This window comes from Schistocerca gregaria, chromosome 3 (genome assembly GCF_023897955.1).
Source record: "Schistocerca gregaria isolate iqSchGreg1 chromosome 3, iqSchGreg1.2, whole genome shotgun sequence".
Taxonomy (NCBI): domain Eukaryota; kingdom Metazoa; phylum Arthropoda; class Insecta; order Orthoptera; family Acrididae; genus Schistocerca; species Schistocerca gregaria.
The window spans coordinates 584,065,656-584,070,655 of record NC_064922.1 but is presented as its reverse complement, the minus strand read 5'-3'; the positions used below and the strand labels follow the sequence as shown (position 1 = coordinate 584,070,655).

Genomic DNA, 5,000 nt, shown 5'->3' with positions numbered 1-5,000 from the left:
GATACTCGCCCACTGGTGGAAGGTAAGCATTCTGCTTTACATCAGTACATAACTAATATTTCAGTCGTCTGACGTCCCTCCTTAGTAAATGATGCAGGACCACATACATAGATGATACATACTGTAAACTGGGGAGGACAGTGTGAACCGCACTCGACCCAGTCACCCTATCTCACAGTCCACTCTGTGTGTAACAAAGCGAAAGCACCAAAGCACTATCGTTCAACAACATCCATTTTATCCTCGCTGCCACAGAACACTATCCAAAGAACGACAAGAGGAACGTCACGTCCACTAATAAGACAGAATGTCTCACATCACCCGCAAACAACGCAGCTCAAATCAGCCAGCAACACCCACAGTGGTCCACCCAGTATCAACACAGGACGCAACGCCACGCCACAACAAAAAAGGTACAAGTAATAAAATACCCTTTGGCCACACCCCTTATAAAGGCATCGAACCAACCCACCACCTGACACCAGCCAAACGTACATCCTGATTTGACACATCTCTGGCAACCTAACCCACGTTGGCCCTTAACCTAACCCACGTTGGCCCTTAACCTTACCCACGTTGGCCCCTAACCTTACCCACGTTGGCCCCTAACCTTACCCACGTTGGCCCCTAACCTTACCCACGTTGGCCCCTAACCTTACCCACGTTGGCCCCTAACCTTACCCACGTTGGCCCCTAACCTTACCCACGTTGGCCCCTAACCTTACCCACGTTGGCCCCTAACCTTACCCACGTTGGCCCCTAACCTTACCCACGTTGGCCCCTAACCTTACCCACGTTGGCCCCTAACCTTACCCACGTTGGCCCCTAACCTTACCCACGTTGGCCCCTAACCTTACCCACGTTGGCCCCTAACCTTACCCACGTTGGCCCCTAACCTTACCCACGTTGGCCCCTAACCTTACCCACGTTGGCCCCTAACCTTACCCACGTTGGCCCCTAACCTAACCCACGTTGGCCCCTAACCTAACCCACGTTGGCCCCTTAACCTAACCCACGTTGGCCCCTTAACCTAAGTTACGCTGCACCTTAACCTAAGTTACGCTGCACCTTAACCTAAGTTACGCTGCACCTTAACCTAAGTTACGCTGCACCTTAACCTAAGTTACGCTGCACCTTAACCTAAGTTACGCTGCACCTTAACCTAACTTACGCTGCACCTTAACCTAACTTACGCTGCACCTTAACCTAACTTACGCTGCACCTTAACCTAACTTACACTGCACCTTAACCTAACTTACACTGCACCTTAACCTAACTTACACTGCACCTTAACCTAACTTACACTGCACCTTAACCTAACTTACACTGCACCTTAACCTAACTTACACTGCACCTTAACCTAACTTACACTGCACCTTAACCTAATTTACGCTGCACCTTAACCTAACTTACGCTGCACCTTAACCTAACTTACGCTGCACCTTAACCTAACTTACGCTGCACCTTAACCTAACTTACGCTGCACCTTAACCTAACTTACGCTGCACCTTAACCTAACTTACGCTGCACCTTAACCTAACTTACACTGCACCTTAACCTAACTTACACTGCACCTTAACCTAACTTACACTGCACCTTAACCTAACTTACACTGCACCTTAACCTAACTTACACTGCACCTTAACTGTCACATGTAACGTCACAGGAATGTAGCTTTGCCTAACAGCAACCCTCTGAACATAGTTCACTGCTTGGATCCTCTGGTGTCATGTGTATTTCTTGATGCCATGGTGCGTACCCTCACATAAAGGTCTTTCGAGTGTTGCGTACTTTCTACACAGTCCCGCTAACCACTGGAAGGGTGTACCGCTACAGAACGAATATCGCCCTCCCCTCCTGCCCTTCCAAGCTGGTCGGTCAGGCGTTTGTTTGTGAAATGAGCCTTGCAGCTGTTCAGTTGCATTCGGTTGTCGATGCAGTCAGTGTACGTTGTGGTACGGCCTGTGTGGACTGTCCGCTGATGTACGCGTAACCCACACTGATCATCCGTCGTTACGTACTGAGTGACATAATGTGGCACATGCTTGACCGTACACCGGCTGCGCCCTACAATGGCGAATCATAAGGGCCATATGTTGTGCACGATGCTACTTGTCTCGTCTCCCCATTACAGCGAGATTGCACTGTTGTACGCCGTACAGACATGTGGTAGGTAGGTACGGACGAAAGTATTGCATGTTGGGCCCCCCCCCCCCCTCCTCCCTCTGCCGGGAATCAGCGTGAGCCGTCTGTTGATGTAGCGACGAGGGTTTTCCTATTTAATCGTATTGCCCCACACAACATGATAGCACGGTGGACCGCGTTCCACATCTGCGACATGCTACAGAGGCCGGTTGACAGTCGACCGCGCAAGGGACATTGCACACGTGCGCGGACCATCTTCCACGTGTTCTCTCGTGTACATGCCGCAGTGTGTATGTGGGCTGATGTAGCGTGTCGTGACACATAACATGCAGGCATGCCAGAATCGTAGATTTCGCAAATGTAGATTGACGTATACGATCCGCAAATGAACTGGAAATCAGTTGTTGAGCGGTTGTTCGCGCTGCAGGTGCATCGGTGATAGCGACGATCGGTACATCTATGAACCGGTTGTTTCGGCGGTACCCGCCATGCCCCCGAACCTGAGTTGGCCATGTGGGTATGAAGCGATACGAGGCTGTGGCTTGGTGGGACAGTCCCCGGCCGGTGAGGGGGGGCCGCCCGGCGTGCTGGCCGCGCGCTGCGTGAGCGCACGCACTACAGCCGGCTGGTGGGGGGCGCCCAGTGGCAGGAGCGCCGGCCGACGGGCCCGGCTGGCGTCCCAGCTATGCGCCGGCGCACCCTGCGCGCGGCGCCAGGCGGCCAAAGTGGGTTCTGCCGAGCCCGGTGCGAAGCGCGGTGGACATCTGCAGTGTGCTGGTCCGATTGCGGACTGTGTGCGTTGAGGATGCGCCGCCGCCCGGCACTCGGCGTCGCGACGCCGTCTGCTGCTCGGTCGCCCCCAGCGGTTCTCGCAGGTGGTTTGTATCGCAGCTCTGCGGACGTGTTGGCGCGTGCGCTGTGCTGGGAGAGTTCGCTTCTGCACCCAAGTGGGGCTTTGCCCTTCTGTGGCGCTGGCGTTGGAGCTGCCGGTCACCGTAGGTGGCGCGTGTTGTTTCCCGCCGGCAATGCCACGACAGCACGCTCCCGGGCCTCTGTCGGCAGCGGCAAGCTCAGTTGGGAGCACGGGTGTTCGCACTGAAAGCGTCTACTCGCCTATCTCCGGGCGATTGCGCCTCTCTCGAACCCGACCAAGTACTTAGGACGGCGCTGCGCGCCGCCGGGACCTGAGAGGGTTTCGAGGTGTATCGTGCAGGGGAGCTCAGCCTCCTCCTGTTTGCAGAATAATTGAGCGGACGCTTGCGTGTTCGCGCGGGCCCTCGGGACACACTCCCGGGCGGCCGGCTGCTCAGCTCTCGTTGACGCAGCTCCCTGGTTGATCCTGCCAGTAGTCATATGCTTGTCTCAAAGATTAAGCCATGCATGTCTCAGTACAAGCCGCATTAAGGTGAAACCGCGAATGGCTCATTAAATCAGTTATGGTTCCTTAGATCGTACCCACGTTACTTGGATAACTGTGGTAATTCTAGAGCTAATACATGCAAACAGAGTCCCGACCAGAGATGGAAGGGACGCTTTTATTAGATCAAAACCAATCGGATTGGCTCGTCTGGTCCGTTTGCCTTGGTGACTCTGAATAACTTTGGGCTGATCGCACGGTCCTCGTACCGGCGACGCATCTTTCAAATGTCTGCCTTATCAACTGTCGATGGTAGGTTCTGCGCCTACCATGGTTGTAACGGGTAACGGGGAATCAGGGTTCGATTCCGGAGAGGGAGCCTGAGAAACGGCTACCACATCCAAGGAAGGCAGCAGGCGCGCAAAGTACCCACTCCCGGCACGGGGAGGTAGTGACGAAAAATAACGATACGGGACTCATCCAAGGCCCCGTAATCGGAATGAGTACACTTTAAATCCTTTAACGAGTATCTATTGGAGGGCAAGTCTGGTGCCAGCAGCCGCGGTAATTCCAGCTCCAATAGCATATATTAAAGTTGTTGCGGTTAAAAAGCTCGTAGTTGGATTTGCGTCCCACGCTGTTGGTTCACCGCCCGTCGGTGTTTAACTGGCATGTATCGTGGGACGTCCTGCCGGTGGGGCGAGCCGAAGGCGTGCTTGCGCGTCCCGAGGCGGACCCCGTTGAAATCCTACCAGGGTGCTCTTAGTTGAGTGTCTCGGTGGGCCGGCACGTTTACTTTGAACAAATTAGAGTGCTTAAAGCAGGCAAGCCCGCCTGAATACTGTGTGCATGGAATAATGGAATAGGACCTCGGTTCTGTTTTGTTGGTTTTCGGAACCCGAGGTAATGATTAATAGGGACAGGCGGGGGCATTCGTATTGCGACGTTAGAGGTGAAATTCTTGGATCGTCGCAAGACGAACAGAAGCGAAAGCATTTGCCAAGTATGTTTTCATTAATCAAGAACGAAAGTTAGAGGTTCGAAGGCGATCAGATACCGCCCTAGTTCTAACCATAAACGATGCCAGCCAGCGATCCGCCGCAGTTCCTCCGATGACTCGGCGGGCAGCCTCTGGGAAACCAAAGCTTTTGGGTTCCGGGGGAAGTATGGTTGCAAAGCTGAAACTTAAAGGAATTGACGGAAGGGCACCACCAGGAGTGGAGCCTGCGGCTTAATTTGACTCAACACGGGAAACCTCACCAGGCCCGGACACCGGAAGGATTGACAGATTGATAGCTCTTTCTTGATTCGGTGGGTGGTGGTGCATGGCCGTTCTTAGTTGGTGGAGCGATTTGTCTGGTTAATTCCGATAACGAACGAGACTCTAGCCTGCTAACTAGTCGCGTGACATCCTTCGTGCTGTCAGCGATTACTTTTCTTCTTAGAGGGACAGGCGGCTTCTAGCCGCACGAGATTGAGCAATAACAGGTCTGTGATG

General features: G+C 53.6%; 1 non-coding gene across 1 annotated transcript in view; it reads left to right on the top strand.

The window, feature by feature from the left end:
• The first annotated feature begins 3,471 nt into the window (after positions 1 to 3,471).
• Positions 3,472 to 5,000, top strand: part of LOC126357238 (small subunit ribosomal RNA) — a 1,893-nt gene continuing 364 nt past the window's right edge. Inside the window, exon 1 of the ribosomal RNA XR_007566187.1 lies at positions 3,472 to 5,000. This exon is cut by the window's right edge and continues 364 nt beyond it. This is a non-coding gene — a ribosomal RNA (small subunit ribosomal RNA).